At 51.4% G+C, this 27,221-nt stretch overlaps 1 long non-coding RNA gene across 1 annotated transcript; it reads right to left on the bottom strand.

The window, feature by feature from the left end:
• Positions 1–20,403: 20,403 nt before the first annotated feature.
• Positions 20,404–21,549, bottom strand: LOC103888904 (uncharacterized). Its single transcript, XR_653269.3, has 3 exons — positions 21,441–21,549; positions 20,812–20,985; positions 20,404–20,643 (listed from the first exon to the last, which is right to left on the bottom strand). It is a non-coding gene; the product is annotated as an uncharacterized LOC103888904 (long non-coding RNA).
• Positions 21,550–27,221: the final 5,672 nt, after the last annotated feature.

Raw genomic sequence — 27,221 nt, 5'->3', positions numbered from 1 at the left:
TGACCCTGTCAGTGGGTCTCCCTGGCCCTGCAGAATGGCGACTCACCCTTAAAGATTTTTATGCCAGGTAGCAATGCCTAGGAACTGTTTCTTACTAAGACTGTCATTTAGCTTAACTTCCTTTTTTTTTTTTTTTTCATTTAGGAACCTACATTATTTCCTTGCCTGTCTTGAAATAGTGATAATTTAACAAGCCTCCCATTTTTCTTCTTAATTTCCCAGAAAATTCAGGCATTTTCCTTCCCCTCTGATCTCTGTGTTTTTTCATTTAGGAGCATCTTCTGGTTTGAGGATTGAATGCATTTTTATATCCTCCACTTTAGGAAAAGTCTGCCCCTTTGTTCCTGGGAGGAAACAAAAGTGGGTCTTATGCTTCACATGCTCTGCAGTTGTTCTGGGGCCAAGGGTCTTTTAGTACACCCCTGGCTATTCCCTCCAGAACCCCAGCCCTGAGCAATGTCAGAGAAATGATTCCAGCCTGCCTTCATCAGCTGTGAGATGTGGAGATGGTAGGTTCTAGAAGAAAAGTGGTTCTCCCTGGCTGGAGCAAACCAAGGTGCAAGACGGGTCCGCATGCACTGACATCCAGGCCCCCAGACCATCTAGCTCACTGCAGCCCTCCCAGTGGCCAGGAGATGAGGTCAGGACCAGGGGGGTGTGGTGCCAAACATCCCCTCATTACTGACCAGGATATCCAGTTCAGGGACCAGCCAAAGAGTAGTAGCGGAGGACTCCAACCAGGTTTCCCACTCTGCCCCGCTTCATTCACACCTCCATGACACCAGTTCAGAAAACTCTTGTCTTTGGGATACTTTCTTCCTATGCTCCTCTGTCCTCAGCTCCAGCCAAGTCAGAAACAGCCAGCTGGGCTCAGATGCACCAAGATTTCATTGTCAGCACCCAACCTAGACCCACACCTGAAGCCACGCTCTCAGCAGATGGGGAACACCTGACCCATGATTGGCATGTCTCTTCTGGTTCCATGGTTTCAGTACACTGTCCTACAAATCTTAGGACATTTTGGGCCCCACTTCAGGGTTCTTCTGAAGTCCCTCTTGAGCGGAGGGCAGTGGCCAGTCAACCTCTTGGTGCTTCACCAGGACGGCTGACAGCACGGGGACCTGTGTACCTGAGGGCTTCCTTGGCAAACAACTGGTTTACCCAGACTGCTCCACTCCCAGGCTATTGAACCAAGAGTTACCATCTTCTCCCAGGCCCTTGAACCCGACTGACCCCAGTACTCAGGGGACTTTGTTTACCAGGATCATCCGCAGTGCCCAGATTAGCTGGTCTGTTCATTTCAAAAGAGTGGGTGTGGTGTGTGAAGGCCTCCTACTGGCACTGCAGAGGGAGGGGCAGGCACTGGCACAAGGTGACATTTGGAGGACAGAATCCCTGCCCCAAAGCTGACATTTTGGATGCCAGGTTCTTGACATCTTAGACTGTCAACCCTGAACAAATTTTCCTCCCTTCCTCATTTTGTGCTTCTTTCTTCCCTTTCTTCCTCTCCCTCTCCCTGCTTCTCCCCTCTTTTATAACTAATTGTCGCATGAGGTCAGGAGTTCAGAACTCCACTGCACGAGGCAAGGATCCCCTGTTCTCAGGTGCCTGGGCTCTGGCCTTCTCTGCACAGCACACCTGTCCACAGACTTTGATGTTCAGGAGGGCAGCAGCACCAATGTTTACTGCAGAGTGAGGAGGCACCAGGTGGCCAGTCTGTTCCAGGAATGGTGCTAGTCACTGCTTTAGGCCTTGCAGGCAAATAATAATAATAATAATAATAATAATAATAATAAGAAGAAGAAGAAGAAGAAGAAGAAGAAGAAGAAGAAGAAGAAGTCCTGCTTCATGAAGTCCAGTGTCAGAAATGGCCGGATCCAGATGTTTAGTGTCTCCTTTCCCCTGTGTCACCTTTAGTAATGGGTGAGTCCTTTGCAAAATAGATCCCTGTCTTCTTGTCTCCAAGGTTAAATGGCCTGAGGATCTCAGTAGAAAGAGAACTTCTTTCTCCCAATAGTTCCCCTTTCCCAAGCCCCAGATTAAAAATCATTCATAGTTCCTTAGATGCTATTTTTTCTGCATTCTAACAGCTATGAGGGAGTCAATGGCCTCTTACAATGGTCATTGGCAGCATTTTTTCCTATTTTGGAGGTGATCAGGACAATGGTACATTTAGGATTAGAATTCATGGTGTCTCAGAGTGGGTGCAGTGTGGTGGCCCCCCAGCAGGTTGCGCCCATCCTCAAAACCAAGCATGTCAGCCCGGGGAGGGAGTGTTCCAACAGCCCGGGCTGGGCCAGGCTGGCAGACGCCACCCTGAATGTGGAGGTGGTGGTTTCCCAAGGGAGAATCAGGAATGCTGTTTCTGGAAAAGGTGGCCCAGAGGCCCGTTGTCACAGTCACACAAGTCCCCACCCAGGATCCCTCACAGGGGCCCTATGGAGGGCTCAGGTACCACTGGAGAATGACCTGGAGTTGTGTGCAGAACATGTGCATTTGCTCCAGGAAAATGGAGGACTCCCTCATCCAGGGTGTCTTCCCTCTGAATCATGGGATGTTCTGGAAGGTTCTGGAAGGTCTGCCCAGCAGTGGAAACTGTGCACAGCAGCTTTGAAGTCATAGTGGGTGGGTCAGAGTGAGAATCTGGGACCATCCACTGGATCCGTCAGAGGTGAGGGAAGAGCCCCTGGCCACAAGCCTCGGTGAAGTTCCCAAATTGCATCCAGAGCGAGGAAGAAAGTCATCTCCACATACCGAACTCCAAGAGAGTCCGGGTGACACAGGGTGGGATCTAAGAGAGTGCACACTTACTAGAAAAGGTCATGGCCCCGAATGAGGGTGAGCCCTGGGATGAACAACCCCCTTGCTCAGGTGGCTGCCTCAGCTGGCTTCAGGAGTCAAAAAACCTTCCGGAGCCTCCCAGGCAACTGCAGTGGCCACGATGAAGGTGCTCAACAAAGGGTCTGTTTCCTTACCTAAAGAAATGTGCTAAGATCTACATGTAAAATGTTAGCACACAAAGAAAGGAAGCTTAAATTAAAAAAAAAAAAAATGCATTGGATGCTGGATTAAGAAGAAAATGCAAGAGAAGGTGAGGAAGCCAGTGGGGCAGGATGAATTCTCGACTTCTCATTTCTCTGCACAACACCATGTAAACTCGACAGTATCAATGTACAGCTGTGTGGAGCTCTTCAGAAAGGCTCTCCCCAAAGTGTGAGCAGGGCTGGCCCCAGAGAGTGGGACTCGAGGGTCAGGGGAGGACCTCCCTTTACGTTGTCATGTTTGGGCGGACCTCACCCCTTGGAATGGAGCCTGGAGGTTTCAGCAACCTCAGCCCCTCTGAGGCAACCCAGAGGAACCTGGCCTCCCTGAGGTGTCTTCCTTCCTCCTTACATCACTGCCTGGTCCCAGTGGTGCTACTGGAAAAACTAGACTCAGGGATGTGGCACCTGGCAGCTCTGCAGGTGGGGCCGGTGGGGAGGCTGCCCTTGCTCCAGGAGAAAGGACGGGGTGGCCTCCTCCTGGGCTGTGGAACTCAGGCAGAGCCTCTCCTTTTCCTTTCCATCTTTCCTGGTGGCTGTGGAGAAGAACTTGCTCTTCAAGGGCAGCCTTGGTTGGTGCGGGGAAGGACACTGGGTGATGTGGGACCCCATCTTTGCCTTCAGGGAATGACTTTATAAGTGGGATGATGCTGGAGACCAGGGGAGGGCATGGCCGCGTGCTGGCACACAGCCAAACCCATCACCTTTGTGGGCTCAGTGAAGCCAGACCAGGCCCCCTGAGGAGGGGTCTGCTGAGGAGCCAGCCCAGCAGGTCTCTTCTGGGTGAATGGGAAGGGGTGCATGGAGTAGGAGGAAGCGAGGGAGAGTGCGGAGGGATGTGTCCCCAAACAAGAGCTGGAAAGTGCCTTCTCATGATAATGGTGGAAGGAGATTTGCTGGCGTTTCCCTTCATTTGTCGATCAGCCAAGGTGTGCGACCTGACAAGCCCACCTGGTGCCCTAATGAGGCTGTGGCTGGATGTTGTCACCTATAGGCCAGCCACTAGCCCGGTGGAGACCACATCGGGAGGTAGTGAGTCTGTCTGTGGGCCGTGTGGCTCTGAAAACCATTTGTTCCTAGACCACAATGAGTTAAACAAGCATTTAGAAAATGTATACTCATTAGACAGAATGATGTTATGTCCACTGAATCTACCAACAATAATGTTAATCTTTAGGGGTGGAGGCACCAGACTCTGAAGGACAGAGAGAAGAGTGGGACAGAAGAGGACTACCTAAGCGCCCTTACCAGGAGCAAGTAGACACCCAGATGGCCTCCCACTCTTCACTCCATCAGCAGACAAGACAAGTTGGAACCAGATGTGCCTGAACCCCACAACTCCAGGCATATCCAGAGTGGGGCCGGGGGAAGCAACTCAGCAGGAGGAAATCGGGTAGACTGTATGTACTTAAGACGTGACCTGCACCCCACCTCCACCCCTCCAGGCTCTCTCCCTTCTCTCAGCACCTCCAAGCAGGAAAAGATCTGCAGACCTGACATTTAGAGGTTCCCTCCATCATGCTGCAGTGACAGTCACTCAGTGATAAGCTCTCCCACACACATAGAGCTTCCAAATATCTGTTGCTAACTCACATCTGAAAAACGAACAGAGAGCACACTAGAACGAAGAAAGCCCTAACATGAAAGACAAAGACACGACCATCCTAACCAATCCAACAAGCAGATTAAAAAATCAGAGAAAACAAAGTATGGATCAGAAGAAGACTTTTTCAAAATCTATAATGTCTCAGAGAGAACATACATTTTAATGAACAGCGGCTCAGGAGTGTGTGTGTGTGTGTGTGTAAATATTTAGAGAACAGAAATGAAATTTTTTTAATGTGATGAGAAAAATAAAACTCTCAAAAGTAGGAAATAAGTCTAAGAAATCAAAGATAAGAATTTATCAGAGAAAGAAGAACAAATAGACAAAGAAGTGGAACATAGGAGAGGAAAGGAAAGAAAATTAGAGAATTATTCCAGGAGGCCCATCATCCCAATAATAGGAGTTTCAAAAAAAGAAAAAGAAGAAAATGTTTCCAAACTAAAGGACAGGAATCTCACATAAAGAGGGCTCAGCAAGTGCTTAGAGTGATGGCTAGGAGAACGGCCATCGCAAGCCCAGCATGGAAGGATGCCAGGTTAGGGATGGGGTGGTGATGCCAGGACAGGGATGGGGAGGTGACTCTAGGATGGAGCTGGAGCGGTGATCCTAACTGCTTCCAGGTGGAGTGCAAGAAGATGCTAAATCAGATATCAGATGCGTTAGACTTCTAGACAACAAAAAGGGAAGCTTGAGGGCAAGAGAACAATGCTGTCAACATTTTAAGGAAAGCGATTTTCAATTTACAACTTTCAATTTTGTCCTTCAAATCTCAACTTCCTGTTCATATTTCCATTTTCTATCTTTTGTGCTATATTCTACATAAGTTACCTTTAAATGGGAACTGCCCCTTCTAGTTGCTGAGTTGAGCTAACTTTGTTATAATGAAGCTATATCTATTCTGTAGTTAAGATATACACTGAGATTTTTATTTCACTCACTATACTTTCCATTTCCCAATGTTCTACTCCATTCTTTCTGAATCTGCCTTGTTTTCTTGGTAGCATCTTGTGCTCATTTCCTTGTTTTACATCTATAATCATTTTAAACATACCTGTTAAAAGCCATCATCTGATAATCCTATTACCTAGGGTTCTTAGGGATCAAATTCCTCTGCTTGTTGGGTCTGCTGGTGGATTGTTTCCTTGTGTGAGTTATAATTTTGGATTGTGAGTTCATTTTCAGTAGGACTCTATCTGTGAGAATCTTTTGTGCTTGGGCTGAAGCTGTCTTTACTGAGAGATTTTGTGTTTGCAAGACTCTCAGTTGTCTTGCCAGCCTGTGATCATTTTTGTGCTAATTCTGTGGCTCTGTGGGTCCTGGACTATGCAGGGAGTATAAATTCAAATCCAAGACCTGAACAAGACAGGCCCATCATTACAAGCTCTTAAGGGGCATTCCCTTCTCCTTCTCCTTCTCCTTCTCCTTCTCCTTCTCCTTCTCCTTCTCCTTCTCCTTCTCCTTCTCCTCTCCTCTCCTCTCCTCCCCTCCCCTCCCCTCCCCTCCCCTCTCCTCTCCTCTCCTCTCTTTCTCTTCGCTTCTCTTTTTTTTTTTTTTGCTCCTGGCATGGGCTGAGATAGATACGCTCTCAGGTCATCTTCCTCTGCTGGTGGGTGAATATTTCCACTCAGGGTGGCCCTTCAAGGATTTTGCTTATAATGTCCTGCCTCGCTTGGGCCCCTGGGCTTATCTTCTGTCTCCGGAGTGTTCAACTCAAGGTCCCTGGGTGCCAATATTAGTGCAATCCCCAAGTCAATCTAAGCCCAGCCGATGTTCACTATTCAGGTTTTATTTCCCTCTTCCTTTGGCCCCTGGAGATTTTGTCTCCTTTCTTCTTGTATGTTTAGCTAGTTATTTAAAAGGAGTCTCACATCTTATCCAACACTTCTAGCTGTGCGGTAGGAATGTTTTCATGTTTAGTCCATGCAACTGGCAGCAAAGAATGCCTCCTCCAAGCTAGAACTCAACATCCAGCCAAATGAGCAGGCCTGGGTTGGGTGGAATCACATTGAATCATAATGATGTACAAACAGTGGATTTTGATTTCATTGTAAATGATGACATAACTCTATAGGGTGGCTGTGGGTGTGGGTGGGGCTGTTATGAAAGCCCTAAATCTTCATCTTCCCTAGTTGGGAATAAATACATAAAATCTTAAACAAAAATTCAAACAAACATCAGTGTAAGCATGTGATGGGGAGAATACTAGAAGAAAGCGCTGCAAGATTGGAGCGTGACTGCCTGCAGTGTGAGACCTGGATTTAGGGGATAAGCAGGTGGGAGAACAGGGCTGCATGTGTTGTGTTTTCTTGCCCTGAGTTTTTCACTTTTTGCACTGTGTGCTTTTACTGATTTGGTAAGACACAGACAATAAAAACGGAAGCTTGAAGGCAAGAGAACAATGCTGTCAACATTCTAAGGAAAGTGATTTTCAATCCAGAACTCCTTTTAATTTTGTCCGTCAAATCTCAACTTCCTGTTCATATATCCATCTTCTATCTCTTTGTGGTATATTCAGCATTAGTTACCTTTAAACGGGAACTGTCCCTTTTAGTTGCTGAGTTGAGTTAATTTGTTATAATGAGGTTATGTCTATTCTGTAGTTAAGATATCCACTGAGATATTAACAGGACAGAGGTGAAAATGCTGCCTAAACTTGTTTTTGCCGGCAGGAGTGTCCAAAAGGGCTGAGAACATGAGTGAGCCAGGGGCTAGGGGAGGCGTGGGGAAGTGGTGGGCATGCCTTCTGTCCGAGGGATCCTAGAATGACAGGCATCAAGGGCATCTGCTTTTACTTTCTACGAGGGCCGCTTTGGGTTTCAGCATTAGTTCCTACAACAAGCATTTTTTCTACACCCCCTACATGCCAGCTGCTGGACTAGGTGTTGAGAATTTCACAGCTTTCATGGAGGAGAACAGGTGATGTCTCAGGTGCATAAGTGACCTAGTTGATGTGAAACCAAAGGGATACCATAAAACCCGCTCCACTGATTTAGAGCTGATCCACTGACGTACAATCATCCACACCAGATTTCTCTTTCCATGCACACAAACCCTCAAAGGCTCACGGTGGCTGCTTGGGGAGGTGGCATTACCAGGGAATTTTCCTTCCCTTTCCTTTAGCCCGGAGTGGGAATAATCGATGTTTACCAGGTGCTGAGTAACTGGGTGGGGCTTCTCTAATGAGCCTGTTCCTCCTGCTCGCCTCTATACACCCAGACTCTGGATTCGCTGCTGAAGGAAGCAGAGGCCCCTTTGCCTCCTGCCTCTGACCCCTCGGGCGGCTTCAACCTTGACCCCTCTCTGAAGCCCTAACCAGGTTTCCTCTAGCTGCCCCCATGTGTGGGCAAGCCTGGCTGCCTCCTGTGACCTTAGTGGGTGGTGGGAGGCAATGGAGCCCTGCCTTCAACAGCACTGCCTGCGGCCTGGCCTGGTGGGTGTTGCCCAACCTGCTAAGGTGAGTGGATCACACCCTCCGTTTCCTTCCACGGGGACCTTCATCCTCGTGGCAGTGGAGGATGTGGTCAGAAGACCTGGTCCTGCCCCTGCCATTTCTGACCCTCTGTGCCCTTGGTCAAGTCATGCCTGGAAACGGAGGCAGGTTGAGGTAGACATTCTACAGATCTAATGTTTTATAAACGATGAAAAACTGTTGATGATACAAAGAATTGGGACTCCAATGACTGCATGTACACCTGTGTATTTGCATAGCAGCACAATTCACAGGACTGAAAGAGGAAATAGCCCCCATGCCCATCCACAGATCAGTGGACTCACAAAATGTGGTCTACCCATACAATGGGATATTATTCAGCCATAAAAAGGAATGAAGTTCTGATACAGGCTACCATGTGGATACACCCTTCAAACACGGTGCTGAGTGAAAGATGGCAGGTGGAGAGGCCACATATGGTACCACCCATTTTATATCAGGACAAGTGAATCCACGGAGACAGACTGGTGGCTGCAAGGGCTAGGGAGACACTGTTTCATGGGGCCAGGGTTTTACTTGGGTGAGAAGGGATGTTTTGGAGCTAGAGGGTGAGGCTGGTTGTATGACATTGTGAATGCACTAAGTGCTAGGGATTGCTCACTTTAGAATGCTCAGTTTTATGCTATGTGAATTCTCCCTGAATAAATTAAACACCAATATGGCTGCGAAACAGAGGCAAGTTCTATACAGCCAGGACATGAGCTAAAGCCAGCAAATGGGTGTGTGTTCACGTGACTCTTCCAGTCCCATTGGTTGGTTGCTACGAGGCCAGGCGTGCTCATGATAGTTTTTTTTTTTTTTAGCTTTCTTTTTTCGTTTTGTAATTTGCCCTATTGCTTTTGAGCTGTGCTAACATCCTGAAACCTACCTATGTGGTATGAAGTCAGGCTAAAGCATTCATTCATTCATTTCTGCGGTCGTTTGATAGACGTGTACTGCACAGGACCACACGCCAAGAGAGTTGGCCACCAACAGGACAGTCAAGTCCCCAGGGAGCCCAGCATCTCCCAGAGGCACCAGCTCGGCTCAGCGCTGCTCACTTCCTGTCCTCGGGTTTACAAGGGTCAGGACCACCAAGTTCACTGCCTTCTTCCCTCTGCCCACCTTCTGTGGGATGGCAGCTCACCAAGGGAGCCGCATGAGGAGGTGCCCAGGCTGGAGGGCCCACCCTCACACACCCGACTGTCCTGCAGGAAGAATCAGCAGGAAGCCCTATCTGCCGAGGAGGAGGAGGGCACGCTGGGGAGTGCCCAGGGCGGGTGCTGCTCATCGGAAATGGGGGGGATGTGGGGATGCAGGGAGCAGCCCCAGGGTCACCGTCAGAGTGATTTCTGGACCCTTTTTGGAGCCAGCTGGGCAGTAGCTTAGAGCTTTCTCCCTGGGGCTCCAGTACGGGAAGGAGGTGCTGATGAGGAGAGTGTCTGGCCAGGTCTGGCTGGGAGACAGGCACCCGATGGGAACACTCAGCCAAGTCTCCCTGGTCAGAATTCCCTGCGTGGCCCAAACCTCAGCTCCCAGGAAACGTGTTTGTGGGAAGGGGTGGCTCAGGGGGGCGCCCTGAAGACCACACCTTCCTGGGAGCACTTCTAAAGCCGCAAATCAGAAAGACTCCTAAAGGGGCCGGGGAGGTCCCGGGCACAGAATCACTCTGTGGGGCGAGGCCCTGTGGGTTTTCCTGGAGGGCACTGTGGAGGCGGCGGTAAGGAGCAGCTCCAGCTGCCAGGGTGGAGCAGCAGGGCCGGCTCAGGAAGGAGGGGCCACAGTGGGCTCTGTGGGGTCTGCCGGGTGATGTTTTGGCCATAGTCTGACCCCTCCTGAAGGTCCCCTCCACCCTCACTGTGCCTGGGGAGCTGTGAACCCCCACGGAGCCTGCCCGTGCTCTTCCTGTCTGCGCTGGGCTGAGGGCTGTGCACGCCATCCCAGCTCCTATTGGCCTCCACTACTGGGGGACGGGCAACATCGTTTCCACTCTGCATGGAGTGAACTCGGGGGACCAAGTGTGCCTGGCTTCCCAGGGGTGCAGGGTGACCTGGAAGTCCCACGTGTGTTCTGGGCCACGCTTCGGGAGGGAAGGGGTTAACCAGACAGCCGGGCAGCCTCTGAGGTTGCCAAGCCACCAGGAACCGCTTCTACTTATCCGGGCACATTTTTCCTTCATTTCTCAGAGCCAGCGCAGCCTGTTGCAACCTGCCACCGGAAATCATCACTGCGACCTACTTGAGCAGGCCTCCCTGGGGTGGCGGTGGCCTCCCCAACGGGCGACCTCCCTGCGGGCCTCCCCTCCCCTTACAGCTCAGGGCCAGGGGTCATGCTGTCCCACCACCCACTGGGAGGGTTAGGACATGACAGCCAGGGGACAACTGGTCTAGTCTGTGTTTGTTAAAACGGAGGCCACGGTCGTCTCTTCCTAGGACATGGACTAGCTCAGGCCCCAGAAAAGGCCGAGAGTCCAGCCTTGTGGGCATCCTCGCCAGGGGAGACAGTAGCAGCGGGAGCCAGGCCTGAACAGCCTGTGGGTACCAGGTGAGGGGCCTGGGGCTCCACTTCTCCCAGTGCAGGGACAGCAGGCTGGTGGCCAGAGGTGCAAGCCTCAGTGTCAGTGAGATCTGGGCCTGAGTCCCGGTCTGCCACTCAGGGGTCAGGGGTGAGTCATGCCTCCGCAGTGCTCAGCACGCAGGACTCTCTGTCAATCCACGCCAGCGCCCATTTCCCCAGACCTGCCGATCCTCTCCTGCCTCTCCTGGAGGTGCCAGGCCCCCGCCTGCCCTGCCTCCTCGATGGGAACCCTGGAATCTCCCATGGCTCCTTCCTTGGCCCACTTAGCCCAGCCTCGCCACCTCCTAACCTCTTCTACTCCTGTACTTTGTCCTTGCTGCTGGCCTCATCCTGCCATCGGCCTCTGCTCCAGAGCATTTCTTGGGACCCACAACACCGTCCTGAAGTGTGACATCCTCCAGCTGACCTTCAGGTTCCATGACACCCCGGCAGGGGAGGGTGCACCCTGGCTGCCATGGTTCTTTTCCACCTCTGCTCTTACAAGTCCCTCTTGCCCTTCACCAGCCCTGCAGGCCACCTGCTCTCTCCTCCAATAATTGTCCCCAGCCCTGCCATCCAGGCGGAAGCAGTCCCCATTTCTTCAGGTCTGGCAGCATTTTGCCAGGACTTCTCTATGGCACGAATTTCATTCTGCTTTGTGTTGTGGTGTTGAGGAAGGAGAAAGAAGAAGGAGCATGGTGGGGGGAGGAGGAGGGGGAGGAAGAAGAAGAAGAGGAAGAAGAAAGAGGAGGAGAAGGAAGGAGGAGGAGGAAGGAGGAAGAAGAAGAAGAAGAGGAGGAGGAGGAGAAAGGAGAGGGAGGAGGAAGGAAGGGAAGGGATGAGGAAAGCCAGAGGGAGGACACGTAGAGAACCCGGACTCCCTGCGGGCCCCACGCCGAGCATTTCACAGACCTGACTTTGTCTGGTCCCTACAGCCTCCGCAGCGGCCTGCCTGGCTCTGAGAGCAGGGCTCTAAGGCACTTGCCCGTCAGCTCCTGGGAAAGGGAGTCTGTTAGGGTTGCCTCTGCTAAGGAGGGGAGGGCCTCGACCAGGCTGGAGGCAGAGCTTTCCCTGGGGAGGCCAGGCTGGCCTTGCTGCTCCGCAGCCTGCCTGCTTCGTGCCGTGGAGGCAGGAGAGGCCCTGGACACGGCCAGTTTTATGTGGGGTTCTTAGGGAACTGACAAAGGCAACTTTAAGCTTTGGGTCCCTTCTAAAGGACACCAGCGTTCATCATGAGGAAGGCGCTTGGTTAGAAAACAGACTCAGACTGGCTGTGAATCAATTCCGGGGTGTTGGACGTGCGCAGAAGGGAAGTGCTCCAAAGAGACGGACCTGCTGCCCTGGGCACAGCCCTGCACGCCTCCCGACCACAGGCTCCGGCCGTCCTGAGTCGGACTGGGTCAGACCAGCACAGGCTGACCTCACCCCCGACCCCAGAGCTTGTGGCCTCTCGTCCCTCTTGGGGCTTCCACTCTGCCCCCTGCAGAGTGGGCAGTGGGCACCTTGCCAGGAGGGACCTCAAGGAGTCGGCTGTGATTCCCCTGCTGCAGGGTTGCTGAGGCTGAGCTGAGAGAGGTGGGGCTGACGCCGGAGGCAAGATGGGGCTCCCAGCAGAGTTAGAAGGGGCAGGAATAGTGCTCAGGCTTGGGGCTCTCAGGTGGGGGCACCTGCCCGCCATCATGCCCAGAGGGCGTCTGGCCACTGCTTTGCCTCGTGCACCCTGTGTGCAGCTGCCAGCGGCAGGGGAAGACACGGCCAACCTTGTGGCAGAGGGCTGCAGCAACTGCCAAGTTTCATCAGGCAAGGGAAGCTGCCTGCCAGAGTCACCAAATAAAAGTACAGGACGAAAATGACTCCAGGACACCCAGTTACCTGTGAATTTCACATAAACAACAAATCATTGTTAGTGTATGTCCCACTCATTGCATGAGACGTACTTACACTAAAAAGTAGTTCATTATATATTTAATTCAATGTTTAACTGTTCAATTTTACTAAAATTTTATTTAAATTTTTACTAAATATATTCATTATATTTTAGCATAGGTATATTTCAAATATACCTATGAACGTGGGACGTATTGATACTATTAATAAAAGTATGAATAATCTATGAATACTTATAACTTATACATTATTATTTATGAATGCTTATACTAAAAGTTATTTGTTTTAGCTGGAATTATATATATATATACATACACACACATACACACACACATATATATATATATAAAAAATATATATTTTTTTTCCTAGAGACTGGGTTTCACTATGTTGCCCAGGATGGTCTCAAACTCCTGGACTCAAGTGATCCTCTCACCTCGGCCTCCCAAAGTGCTGGGACTATAGACATGAGCCATCATGCTCAGCCTTTACATTTTTTTTTATATAATTAGCTGAAATTCAAATTTAGCTGGGGGCCTTGTATTTTATCTGGCATCTCTACTTATATCGCATTTCCCTAATAATGCTTGGTTATTAGAAAATAATAAAATTTATTTTTAAATTCTCTGGAATTTGGATTTTCCCTCAATGAGTATATTCCCCAGGTTGAACTATACCCCACTAGCAGAGAGTTTCCTTCCCTGCCTGACAGAGACAGCGTGCTCTGTCACCTGCAAAGCTGCACACGGTGGGAGGGGAACGAGGAAGGATGCTCCTCACGGTGGCAAGTCTCCCGTTGCACATTGGCGCACCACTGGCCAAGGACTTAGGGGAGTGCTCTGAGGGTCACAGAACCCCAGGAGACCCAGACCCGCATGCGGGGGTTGCAGGCTCCACCGTGAGTGCTGGGCCAGGAGCGAGGGGCCAGGGACAAGGGCATGGAGCTGGACCCGGTCAAGACCACCCCACAGTGGCCAGGCTCGGGAACCTGGTGGTGCCAAGCCTCTCTCAGCCTCAGTCTTTTCCACAGGATGGAGTGAGGACAGTGCTGGCTACAGAAGAGTGCTGGGAGGATTGAGTGAGCTTTCGGGTGGACAGTGTGGCACACATCTGGCAGGCAGGACCAGCTCAAGTCCTGTTAGCCATTGGTCAAAGATGTCTGTTTCCCACCCTGAGAGAACTCAGCATTTTCCTATTAATGTGATTAGTCAGCCAGGATCGTCCCACAAGGCGAGGGAAGGAAGAGGATCCTCACTGAAGGTGGAGGAAACACTGGGGGAGAAGGTACCCAGCAGGGCAGGCATCAGCCGTCTCTTTCCCCTAAGGCTCCTGATAGGGTCTGGCTGTGTTCCCACCCAAATCTCATATTGAATTGTAGCTCCCGTAATTCCCATGTGTTGTGGGAGGGACCTGGTGGGAGATAAGAATCACGGGGGCAGTTTCCCCCATACTGTTCTCGTGGTAGTGAATAAGTCTCACGAGATCTGATGGTGTGATAAGGGGAAACCCCTTTCGCTTGGCTCTCATTCTCTCTGTTGAAGAGAGAAGTGCCTTTCGCCTTCTGCCATGATTGTGAGGCCTTCCCAGCCATGGAGAACTGTGAGTCCATTAAACTTCTTTTTCTTTTCTTTTTTTTTTTTTGAGATGGACTCTTGATCTGTCACCAAGGCTGGAGTGCAGTGGCACAATCTCAATTCACTGCAACCTCCACCTCCTGGGCTCAAGCGATTCTCCTGCCTCAGCCTCCGGAGTAGCTGGGATTACAGGCATCCACCACCACGCTTAGCTAATTTTTTATTATTATTATTTTTAGTAGAGACAGGGTTTCCCCATGTTGGCCAGGCTAGTCTCAAACTCCTGACCTCACCTGATCTTCCCGTCTTGGCCTCTGAAAGTTTTACAGGCATGAGCCGCTGCGTCCAGCCAAACCTCATTTTCTTTATAAACGACCCAGTCTTGGGTATGTCTTTATCAGCAGTGTGAAAATGGACTAATACAGACCCCAACCTGCCTGCAGCACTGAGAAGGCCACACGGGGGAGCGAGTATGCGCAGGGTCTGGAACCGTGAGACTTCTCACACTCATCCTACCCAGCCTCTCGAGCAAGGCTTTCAGCTGAGCCTGGTCCTCAGATTTCGAACCTGCCTCTTCACCCTTTCCTACGAAGTAAGGCCCAGATGTGGGAATTCTCACCCCTGCACTCCGATGAGGAGGCTGAGGGTCGGGGAGGCTGCACACCTTCCTCAGAGCAGAGGCTTCAAGGCGGTGGCCAGGTTCCTACCTGGGTGGTCAGACCCAGAGCCCAGGCTCAGAGCCTCCATGCCTGCAGTTAAGCTGAGGGCAGATCCTATCTTACGGACTTTGGGGTCTTAATGTGAATTCACCCTATTAGAGCAGCTGGGGTGGAGTGGGGTTGTTTTTCTCTTTCCTAAAATCTCAGCGAGCTGCTGATTGTGTGCCTGCTACTTCAGCGCCACTTCTCTTTCCCCCAACCCCCCACACCGTGCCGTTCCAGAGCTGTGCGTCCATCCATCCTTCCTCCAGGCCAGGCCTGCCCCTTGGATTCCGGGAGTGGGAGTGTGTGTGTAGGGGGGAAAGTGGGGGGGGGGGTGTCAAAGCAACAGGCAGCATTGTGTAGGTCACACCATCTGTCCTTCAACCCACGCCATGGGCTCTGCTCTCCGTGTCCCTTTGGGAGTCCCTGGTGTCCCCCTGAGTCTGGGGCAGCCTTCCTTCTCTTCACGCCCTCCCCATATCCAGCCAAGCACTGGGTTCTGCCCCAAATCTCCCCTGAAACTGAGCCCTGACCACTGCTTTCCTTCTCCCTGGGGAGGGCTCTAAGAGGCTCGAGGTCTCCAGGCCTCCCTCCGTCCGGCCTCTCTCAGCTCCTCTCCCTGCAGCAACCCTGTCTCCAGCCCCATATCTGATCCCCCTCCTTGACCCCCATCCCAGCCCCCACGTCTTCCATGGCCCGACTTGCACACTCAACCCCTCCTCCTGGGGCGTCCTGCCTGGCCTGAAGCCCTGCCCTCCTCTGCCCGACTGCTGCCTTTCTGCAGGAAGCCTCCTGGCCTCACCATCCAGGTGTGATGTCCTTGCCTTAAACCCCATAGGAGAAGTCACTTTATCTTGAGGTTGTACTTCCCTGTGTATCTGCATCAAGGCAACCAGGGAGGGTGTGTCCCCAGACACCTCTTCCCTAGCACCCAAGAGATTTCCAACAGAGGGCACCTCCCAACAAGAGAAAGGTCTTTTTCTTTACAGCAGGTTCCGGGCAGATCGATGTAACAAATGGTGGTAGAGAATTGGGAATGTTGAGGAGGAAAAGGAGGAGGGAAGAAGGGTGAGGGACAAGGGCCAGCACTGGGGCAGGGTGAGGGCCAGTAGCTCTGGCAAGGGACTTCAATAAGACAGGACAGGGGCTGGGTGTGGTGGCTCACGCCTGTAATCCCAGCACTTTGGGAGGCTGAGGTGGGTGGATCATGAGGTCATGAGTTTGAGACCAGCCTGGCCAACATGGTGAAACCCCATCTCTATTAAAAATACAAAAATTACTTGGGCATGGTGGCGCCCGCCTATAGTCCCAGCTACTAGGGAGGCTGAGGCAGGAGAATTGCTTGAAACCGGGAGGCGGAAGTTGCAGTGAGCTGAGATTGCATCACTGCACTCCAGCTTGGGCAGCAGAGTGAGACTCTGTCTCAAAAGAAAAAAAGAGGTTTAATTGACTCCCAGTTCCACATAGCTGGGGAGGCCTTAGGAGACTTACAATCATGGAGGAAGGTGAAGGGAAAGCAAAAGGCGGCAGGAGAGAGAGGAGTGTGTGAAAGAGAAACTGTCAAACACTTATGCAACCCTCAGATCTTGTGAGAGCTCACTGTCACAAGAATAGCATGGGGGAACCGCCCCCATGATCCAGTCACCTCTCACCAGGTCCCTCCCTCCACACATGGAGATTATGGGGATGACAATTTGAGATGAGATTTGGGTAAGGACAGAGGCCCAAACTGTGTCATGGACTCTCTGTAGAGCCTCTCAACAAGAATGCAGCTGGGCCGACATCCAAATTCTACCGTCGAAGAACGCTGAGTGGAGAATCCAGCCCTGCTGGGCTGCAGAACTGTGAGCCGATCAATGGGCGTTGCAGGCGGCAATATTTGGGGTAACTTGTTATGCAGCAACAGAAAGTGAGTACAGGTGTCTGTGATTTGGGATCGTTCTGAAGCAACCTGAGCAGTTGCTGAAAACTGGGACATAAGCCTCGTCACTGCCAGTGCTCCTAAACCCCATTTGCTTCACAATAAACAGCAATAGCTACTTAGGAAGCAACTTGTTGGTGCCAGGTACTAGACCTACATTATGAGTAAGTGGAAAAGTTCACCTCGACACTCCGGGGATTTAGTGTTATTTTTCTGGCTTTCCTCACCAGGAAGCTCAGAAAGTCATTATTGACTCAGATCACCCACCAGCTAAGTGCTGGAACAAACATGGAAAGCCAGGCCTCCTGCCTCCAGGGTTTCAGCTGTTACCCCAACACCCTGTTGCCTCCAAGTTTACCTGACTGTGTTCAAAATCATTGCAGCTTTCTCCAACAAGCTCATTAAAAGATGCTCACCGTTGTTGTTAGGGAAATGCAAATCAAAACCACAATGAGATGCCGTCTCACACCCACTGCGATGTCTATGATCAAAAAGTCAGACAATAGCAAGAGCTGGAGAAGATGTGGAGAAATTGGAGCCCTTGGATGCTATCCATGAAAATGTAAAATGGTTGCAGTGCCTGTCTCTCAACTAAGTTAAGCATAGAATTGCCACACGACCCAGCCATTCCACTCCTGGATTTATACCCAAGAGAAATGGAAGCATATGTCCACACAAAAACTTGCACGTGAATGTTCATAGCATTCCTATTCCTAATAGCCAAAAGGTGGAAATAACCTAAGTGTCCATCAACTGAGGGAGGGATACATAAATGTGGCCCGTCCATACAGTGGAGTATTACTCAGCCAGGAACAAAGCACTGACACACACTACAATGTAGATGAACCTTGAAAACACTGTGCTCAGTGACAGAAGCCAGACATAAAGATCACCGATGATATGATTCCATGTATAGAAAATGACCAGGATAGGCAAATCCATAGAGACTGAAAGAAGACTGATGGTTACCAGAGGCTGGTGGGACATGGAGGAACTGTGGGGTGCTAGCTGAAGTCTATGGGCTTTCTTTTGAGGTGATAAAAATGTAGTAAAATTGACCATGTTGATAGTTGCACTACTGAATATTGTAAAAGCCATTGAATTGGACACTTTACATGGTGACTATGGTGGATGAATTATATCTCAATAAAGCTGTTACCAAAAAATAAAAAAAATCATTGCTGCTGAAACGTAGCCCCCACACTGTCCTGTTCCCTGCTGTTTGGCTGTGGATGTAGCAGCTCCCTGGACAGATGCCATCCGTCGAAGTAGGGAGGCTTTGCGGAGCCCCCTCACCCCCATCCTCCAGAAAGACTCCCTCCAGGATCCCCTCCGAGTGTCCCTGGGAGCCTGTGCTCCTCCTCAGCTTCCAGGTCTGCAAGTGGGCAGCCTGCAGCCTCCAGGATCTGATGTTCTTGACCTTGTCCTCACAGGGAGGGTCGCCCTGAGGACTTACAGGCCTGGATGAAATGGGTTTTTTTGTTTGTTTGTTTTGTTTGTGTTTTGGAGACAGAGTTTGGCCCTGTTGGCCAGACTTGAGTGCAGTGGTGCGATCTCGGCTCACTGCAACCTCTCCCTCCCAGGTTCAAGCAATTCTCTTGCCTCAGCCTCCTGAGTAGCTGGGATTACAGGCACATGCCACCATGCCTGGCTAATTTTTTTAATTTTTATTTTTAATAGAGATGGGGTTTTACCATGTTGGCCAGGCTGGTCTCAAACTCCTGACTTCAAGTGATCCGCCCACCTCGGCCTCCCAAAGTGCTGGGATTACAGGCGTGAGCCACCACACTTGCCTTCTGGATGAAATGTTAACTGCTATTTTCTGAGGGTTAATCTCATGCAGGGCAAAAGATATTATCTCTGTGAACTGTGGTTATGGCCACACACAGGAGATATTCTGTGCACATTTTGCAGGCAGAGACTTGGGAGACCCTGTGGCAAAGAGGCTGAATGACACCCAAGGGGGCAGAGCCAGGGTAGATACTCTGGTCTCTGACGCTGAGGTTCTTGCCCCTCTGCCCCATAGCTTCCTGATGGATTGGAAGGGACCACCAGAAGCTGGAGGGGGGCACAGAAGAGATGTGCCTTCAGAGCCTCCAGGAGGAACCCACCCTGCCCACACCTTGATTCCTGACTTGTGGGTCTGTGACAGTTTGTTATGGCATCCACAGGGCACGAATCCTCCTGCAGAGTTAAAGGAAAGATGCTCCTGCACACTGTAAATGCTGATTAAAGCCATGTTTGCTTGTAGCTCTTCTAGAGTTACAAAAGCAAAGCAAACAGCCAGCCTCAGATAGTGCTTTGGAACAGGCCAGGCAAGGGATGCCAGCAGGTGCCTCATGGTCCAAGCTTGGGGGAGCCGCTGTGGCTGAGCGGTGGCATGTGTGTGGTGGCAGCGCCGTGAGGCTGGGGCCAGCTGGTTCCCTTCTCAGACCTTGTTCTCTTCTGCAAAATGAGGGGTTAGTCTTGATCATAATTACTCAAATTTAGTGTAGTAGATTGAGTAGTGGCCCCTCAAAAGACGTGTCCAAGCCCTACCCTCTGGTACCTGTGAAGGTGACCTATTTGGAAATAGGGTCTTTGCAGAGATAATTAAGAATCTCAGCCAGGCGTGGGGGCTCTCACCTGTAATCCTAGCGCTTTAGGAGGCTGAGGCGGGCAGATCACTTGAGGTCAGGAGTTCAAGACCAGACTGGCTAAGATGGAGAAACCTTGTCTCTACTAAAAATACAAAAATTAGTGGGACGTTGTGGTGGACACCTGTAATCCCAGCTTCTCGGGAGGTTGAGGCAGGAGAATCTCTTGAACCCGGGAGGCGGAGGTTGCAGTGAGCTGTGATTGTGTTACTGTGCTCCAGCCTGGGTGACAGAGCCAGACTCCTTCTCAAAAAAAAAGAAAAAAAAAGAAGAAGAATCTCGAGATGAGCTCATCTTGGATTCAGAGTGAGCCCTAAACCCAATGAACGGTGTCCTCATGAGATTAGCCACACAGAAGGCAGGAGGGACAGACACAGGGGAGGAGAGCCCTGGCAGGATGGAAGTGGAGACTACACAGAGGCTTCCACAGTCACGGGAGGCCAAGCATCGGAGGCGACCATCAGAAGCTGGAGGCGGGCACAGAACAGATGTGCCCCCAGAGCCTCCAGGAGGAACCCACCCTGCCCACACCTTCATTCCTGACTTGTGGGTTTGTGATACTTTGTTACAGCATCCACAGGGCACAAATCCTCCTGCAGAATTAAAGGAAAGATGCTCCTGCACACTGTAAATGCTGATTAAAGCTATGTTTGCTTTTAGCTCTTACAGAGTTATGAAGGCAAAGCAAATTTGTAAAGTTACAGCTCCAACATTGTAAAACCATTCAAACTAAAAACATGCTGTATGGGGACAGGTTCCACTAGGCTGGGCCGAGGGGCCCAATGCTGGTAACTCACCTGCTCTCCCTCCTCTTTTCTCTCTGCCAAGCAGGAGCCGCCTTTCTTCACGGCGGCCCTGAAGGCCCCAGCCTTGGTGTTGCAGGAAGAGCCTTTCATGAACAGGTCCATGTCACTCTTTTCTCTCCAGCCCATAACAGAAGCGGGACACGGCCTGCACAGGTGGCACCAAGGTGGCATCATCAGGCTCTTCCCAATGTGAAGGAAGCTTTGACTCCATGATGAACCCTTTATCGGGGGCTGACTCCAGGCCCGGCTATGGTTGTATTTTACAGAACTTGCTGGAGAGACCTGTCTTGCTGGGCTGATGGATTCAGAACCAATGATGAGAACAGGATCAGGTTGTCCATGCAGTGAGTGAGGAGGGATTCCAGATGAGCCTCTCGACCCTCTTCCTATGCACAGGTGCCTTCTGTCCTGAAGATGGAAACAGCCTGCTCTTCACTGTCAAGACCCTGATGGAGGAAGGTGCTCCCTAGTGAGGCTGAGGGCCCCCTTTTCAGACATACAGTGGCACCTTGTTCCTCTGGGCTGGGTCTTTGCGGTAGGCCAGTGTTGTTGTCGTGGGCACCTAAGTTGTGGGCACTTGGAGGGATGGAGGCCTATAGGCTGCACCAAGTTACCTGCCTCGGCTTCTGGTTCCTCAGCTATAAAACCAGATGGTCAGAGTAGGGAGCCTCGAGGGTCCCGTCCAGGTCTACAGGTGGATAATCTGTGTGCAGAGGCCACACTGTGAGAGAAGACCTGGCGGAGGATGTTTCCTGTGGCACAGCTGCAAGTAGGAAGAGTGTGAATCCCTGTGAATCGGCAGAGAAGAGCAACGGGAGGGTTCAGGTGTCGGTGGGGGTGGGAGGGAGGATTGGGGGAGGCGGTGTCAGTTTCCCAAGGCTGCTGTAATGAATATCCACAGATTTGGAGGCTTAAACAACACACACTATCTTATGGTTCTCAAAATCAGAATGCTGAAATGGGTCTTGCGGGGTAAAATCTGTGAACAGTCATTTCTTCCCTCTCCAGGCCCTGATGGGGGAAGGGGCTCCTGGGCCAGTGTCAGCAGGGCCGGGTTCTTCTGGAGGCTCAGGGGAGAAGCTGCCTTCCTGCCTTTTCAGCTTCCAGAGGCCGCCTGTATGCCTCAGGGTCCCCGCAGCAGACCACATCACTCCAACCTTTGCTTCATCCTTGCATCTCCTCCTCCGCCTCCCTTCCTCCCTCTCGTAAGGACCCTAGGATGACACTGGACCCCCCGACTGACCCAGGAGAATCTCCCCAAGATGTGGGGAGGTGGAGTGATTGTGCAAAGCAGAGTGAGGTGGTGTTGCTGGAAGACTTGAACCACATCTGCAAGATTTCTGTGGAAGCTCTGGGGATGAGATTTGGCATCTTTGCAGCGGCCGTTATTCTGCCCACCACAGGGGCCCCCACCTGATGATAGAGAAAAGGCACATAGAAGATGCTCGGAAACACGTGTTGAGTGAAAGAGCGAGTGGCTGTGTGGAGCCAAAACTAGGTTGGTCTGTGCAGGAGGTGTAACAAGAGCTGCATCTTGTATTTCTGCCTGCCTTCCTGCGACTGGAGGTCAGCAGGTCTGACAGTTCCAGAAATAGAACTTCTGCTCTGATCTGATCCACACGAAGGTGAAGGTCAGGTGCAGGATCCCCCGCCTCCACCTTGTGAGTTCTGGGGGTGCTGAGCCAGGGCCCCACCTCTGCCCTGGGGGACACCCCCTGCCAAGTTTGCTTGGAGGCTCCCTTGAGCTCAGGCACACCCAAGAGCCAGAAGGAGAGGACTTGTAAAGACAGGGACTGTAACCCCAGGCAGACCTGTGTCCTGGCCCTTAGGGAAGGAATAATGAGTAGACTATTGTGTAAGAAAAATGAGAATCAGGCAGATAAAGGGCCCAGTGAAGCCGCCTGCCCCACTCCCTACCCCCAGGACTGAACCTTGGACCCCACCTAACATTCCAGCTGCACTGCGGTGCCCTGGTCTCTGTGACAACCGGGAATCATTTTACAAATAGAAGATTGTGGATCCGTGGGAACGCAGAGGTGAGGATGTCTAAGGAGTAAAGGTTTCATTTACGGCACCTTGGTGTGAAGGTGTCAGGCCAGGCCTTGGAGCCAAATTCTATGCAGAATGACCAAGTGCAGAGAGCAGAAAACACGAGCTATGTTTCTGACCCTTTGCCTGTCAGCCACGTGGCTCTGGTTCTGGAGTGAAGGGAGCAGCAGGGTGCTCTGGGCCTTAAGTGACAGAATTCCTCCCTCTCTGAGGCCAGAGCAGGGCTTTGGAAAGGCTGGAGGGAAGCCATTAAGTCAGTGAGGTTTTCCTGGCTTTGCCCCATGGAGGCAAGATGGCTGCAGGGGCTCCAGGCATCATGTCCATTGAGGACAACATCCAATGCAAAAAGGAGGGCAGGTGGCAAAGGGGCTTCTCCTCTCACAGCTCTTTTATCACAGACTCCTGCCTCGTCCAGAAGCCCTCAAAGACTTTGCTTTGTTTCCCATCAGCAGGAATGCGTGGCAGGAAAGAATCTCCCAGGGATTCACAGTTCACCCCTAAGTCAATCCGTGGGGCCTGAGGGGCAAAGTGTCTGAGTGACCCAGCCCTCAGTCTTGTGTCCGTTCCTGAGAAGGAGGTCAGCCTTACCCCTCAGGAGCTGCATGTACCAAATGTGAGTGTGTGTGTGCCTGAGTGTGCCTGTTCACCTCAGTGAGTGTGTACATGTGTGAAAGTGGATGTTTGTATGTGCACAGGTGTGTGCTGTGTGCATACAAAGTGAGGGCAGGGCGTGTGGGGATGTTGTACCTGAGCGAGTTAGAAAAATGCCACACTTTGAGATGAATTAGGAGTACTTTATTAGCCGGCGACTGTGAGACGGCTAATGCTCAAAATTCTCTCGGCCCCGAGGAAGGGGCTTGATTAACTTTTATATCTTGGTTTAGGAAGGGGAGGGAGGGGGTCTAGTTAGAACAATTTTACAGAAATAAAGTAGTCAAAAAGTTAAAAGGATAAGTGGTTACAGGAAAGTAAACAGTTCTAGGTGCAGGGGCTTTAAGACTATTACAAGGTGATAGACTCGGGGCTTTGGGCATTATCAATCAGACGAATTCTTGGGGACTGCAGATATAGCTCACCACGGCATCTTATCAGTTAATTGCATTCTTGGATGTGCTGGGAGTCAGCTTGCACAAGTTAAGTCCTTGAGGAAGGGGCTGCCAGTGAAAGAGCCAAGATGGAGTCTGTCTGGCTCTCTCAGCTAAGGGAGAAACAAGGCTAGGTGGATAAAGGAAAAACAAGGTTGGGCATTACAGGGAGGTGGAGTGATTGTGCAAAGCAGAGTGAGGTGGTGTTGCTGGAAGACATGGATGGAGGCATGACACAGACTGTCCACTGCAAAAACCATGGATGGAGGCGTCACACAGACTGTCCACTGCAGAGACCACAGATGGAGGCATGACACAGGCTGCCTGTTGCCGAGACCAGTCCTTCCAGAACGTGGCTGCCCTTCTTCTTGGTGATGGACCCATTTTAAAGGGCCTGGTTCAGGAGTGGATGTGCCACTCACTCCTGCTCTCCCTGAGGTCTGGACTTGCTGCTAAACAGTGGTCAGGCAACTTGCAACAGGCCCTGGTTAGATTCGAGATTCTTCCGAGGCATTCAACACAGGTCACCTGAATTCACTTTCAGACCTGTTCTCAGTCCTTTCTACATGGGTGGTCTCCTCTCTTCCATTAAAAAGTGTCGTTTTAATGATTAAAAAAAAAAAGTAGTGTTTGCTCATTGTAGAAAAACTGGAAAACACATGGAAAAAACTCCTCCCTTTCTACAAATTAACATTTTGCAGATTCTTGTCTATGCAGATGAATTCATATTCTTTTCCTTTTAGATAAATGGGTATCATAATCCACGTTCCACCTCACGATCTCTGTTTTTGTTTCAGTAATAGGTGCTCAATGCTTCCTTACGTCAGTGAAGGTTCTTCTGCAGCGTGACTTTTGGTAGAATTCCATCGTATAGACACAATAGAGCTTACTTAGCAGCTGTTTTATCTCCTGTGAATTTTGGGTTTCCCTGAGTTCCTTGTCAGCAGCAACCTCCGCCTGAGTTTTGTGGGCACCGGGCAGGCAGCCCCACCTGCCAACCGCACCATCCACTCACATAAAACGTCCCAACTCAGAAACTGGCACGCAAAACTTTCCAGTCACCGCTCCCATCACAGCCGCTCTTCGGAAGCCATGGGGCCCGGTGAAAGGGCACTCTTGAATGGACTCGTGAGCTCCTGGGGTTGGAGGGCACCTTCCCCATGCCCTGCACCCCCTCTCTTCCTCTCTGCCCCCTCCTCCTCTCAGCACAGGAGACACGTGGGACCTGCCTGCTCCAGGACATGGGAGGGGTTGAAAGAGGAGAGAGGGGAGAGAGGAGGAGGAGCGAGGAGCTGCTCCGGGTGGGAGGGAAACAGGAGCTGGGAGACCCCACAGAGGCCTGTTTTTACAAAGCCGCTCTGTGACCCTGGGAAGTCACCCAGCTTTTCTGTGCCTCAGTTTCCTTATCTATAAACAGAGAGCCTGGGAGGAGAAGCCTCCAAGGTGGCCTTAGGGCTGACATCCTTAGAAGAAGGAAACAGTAAGGGCCTTCCTCTCCCAGGGTTTCTTTTAAGTGTGGGTGCAACTTGCCAAAGATGTGGAGGCCCCTCTGCGGGGCACCGCCCCTCACTCCTGAGGAGAGCTCTCCACTCGCCTGTGGGGTCTGGTGGGAGCCTCGGAGCCGGCCCAGCAGCTCTCCTGTGAGTGGGGCCGGCACTGTCCCCAGCATTTGTGCCACCAGTGCTGTAGAAGGGCGGGGAGACAGCACATGGGGACTTGCTGTTCCCGTTCTGTTCCGCAGCACTGGAGGGGTGGACGGGATGGGACCAGCTGCTCATTCCACGCTGGAGGTGAGGCCAGGAGTCTCAGCTGGATGCAGTCACCTGACTTGGAGAGTTCAAAGTCCCTAACACAGGTGCTCACCCCTCTTCCCCCTCACCCCTGTCTGGACCCGGGGTGTGGAGCCTTCCTCTAAGCCTGGTCTCCCCGTTTCCCCAGGAAGGTCCTGAAGGGGATGGCCTGGGATGGGCTAGGACTTGGTTCCCACCTCAGGAGGCCTCTGGCCATGGAAGTGCTAAGATGCCTGGTGTCCGTCTGTCCGGGTGACTCTGACTTGGGGGTTGGGTGGCCTTGCCTGTGTCCAGCAACATGGGGAGGTGTGTGTGGAAAACCAGATGTCACCTCGCTCACATGGTGGGGGGCGGTGGCTGGGGTTTGGGGGTGATGGCTACTGGTTCCTCCCCCATTGGGGACCATTTCCGGGGACTCTGGTACCCACAAGCCTGGATCCTGGCGTGCTCTGCTGCTTTCCTTCAAGCCCTGGCCTCATCAGACCTCCAAGGCTCCCTAGACAGGGTTAATTATTCACGTGGCCTGGGACCCAGGTACAAAGTCTTCTCCTCCTTCCCACATCTGCAGAAGCTGCTCTTGTGGACGGGGCTCCAAGGAGGAGAGGGCAATTGTTTTATTTTTATCATTAAAACATTTTCTGGGATATACGTATTGGTTGAAAACAATTAGAAGGTATAGAAAAGTATAAACAAAAAATTAAAGACAAGCCAGGTGCTGTGGCTCACGCCTATAATCCTAGCACTTTGGGTGCCCAAAGCAGGCAGATCTCCCGAGGTCAGGAGTTCAAGACCAGCCTGGCCAACATGGCAAAACACCATCTCTACCAAAAACACAAAAATTAGCTGGGCATGATGGCGCACGTCTATAATCCCAGTCGCTTGGGAGGCTGAGGCAGGGGAATTGCTTGAACCGGGGAGGCAGAGATTGCAGTAAGCTGAGATCACGCCACTGCATTCCAGCTTGGGCAACAGAGTGAGACTCAGACTAAAAAAAAAAAAAAAATTAAAGACAAAAAATTGAAAACCACCCATAAGCCCACCAATCAGAGACAGGCACTACTAACAACTCATGGTGTTTCCTTCCAGGGTTCATTTGTTTGTTTTTCCCTGACACAGTAGGTCCACGAGGAAGTCAGGATCCACTGGCAATGTTTGCAGTGCTGTGTTGAGTGTGGCAACTGGCTGCGTGACGATAGAGAAGTAAACAGCATGTCCAGTGGCAGTCGGTTACCACATAGAAATTAGGATGCCCAGTGAAATGCGAATGCTAGGTAAGTGACACATAACTTTTTGATGTAAGTATATCCCAGGCAACATTTATTTATTGGAAACTGAAACTCACATTTAACTGGCCATATTATTTTTAAAAATTTGTTTTGTTTTCTAAATCTATCTTTTGTTTGCTGAATTTCTAGCAACCTTAGATGGAGAGGTGGCTCTGAGATTAGCATCCCCACAGGCCCACCTCTGGCTGGAGAGACAAAGGGAGATGGGGTGCTGCCAGGGAGGGAGAGCCAAGATCCACTTCCACACCGCTCCCAGACCTGGAGCCAGAGGCCGGCTTGCTGAGGGCTGGGGCTCAGAGGGGAGCAAGCGGCTGCTGTCATGCTGTCTGCAAATGCTGTGCAGGTTCCCCGACTTTTTCTCGCCTAGCAGGTCACCTGGCCCACACTCTCCTCCCCTGATCCCCTGAGTGCTCCCCTCCCCCTGCAGGTCCCTCTCCCCTCTGGGTGAACCTGGATGCCAGCACCCTGTTCTGCCCGCCCAGCATGCAGAACAAAAGCACAATGCACAGAAACACAGCCAGTATGCGCAGGGCGGCAGGCTGGCTTCTCCCTCTCTCCTGCTGAGGTCTCCACCCCCGTGCCCCTTCCCTCCTTCCCTCCCCTCTCCTCTTCTATTAGAAAATGTGAGTGTTAGGGTTGAATTGTGTCCCCCAAAACAGGTATGTTGGGGTCCTGATCCCCAGTCCCCTAGAATGTGACCGTGCTTGGAGATGAGACCTTTACAGAGTAATCCGATTAAAATGAGGTCATTAGCAGGGACCCTAGTGCAGTATGACTGGTGTCCTTTCAGAAAGGAGAAATTTGGATACAGACA

The sequence above is a fragment of the Pongo abelii genome, chromosome 22 (genome assembly GCF_028885655.2).
Source record: "Pongo abelii isolate AG06213 chromosome 22, NHGRI_mPonAbe1-v2.0_pri, whole genome shotgun sequence".
NCBI classification, from domain to species: Eukaryota; Metazoa; Chordata; class Mammalia; order Primates; family Hominidae; genus Pongo; species Pongo abelii.
Note: the sequence above shows the minus strand (reverse complement) of the source record. Positions and strands in the feature narration are given on the sequence as shown.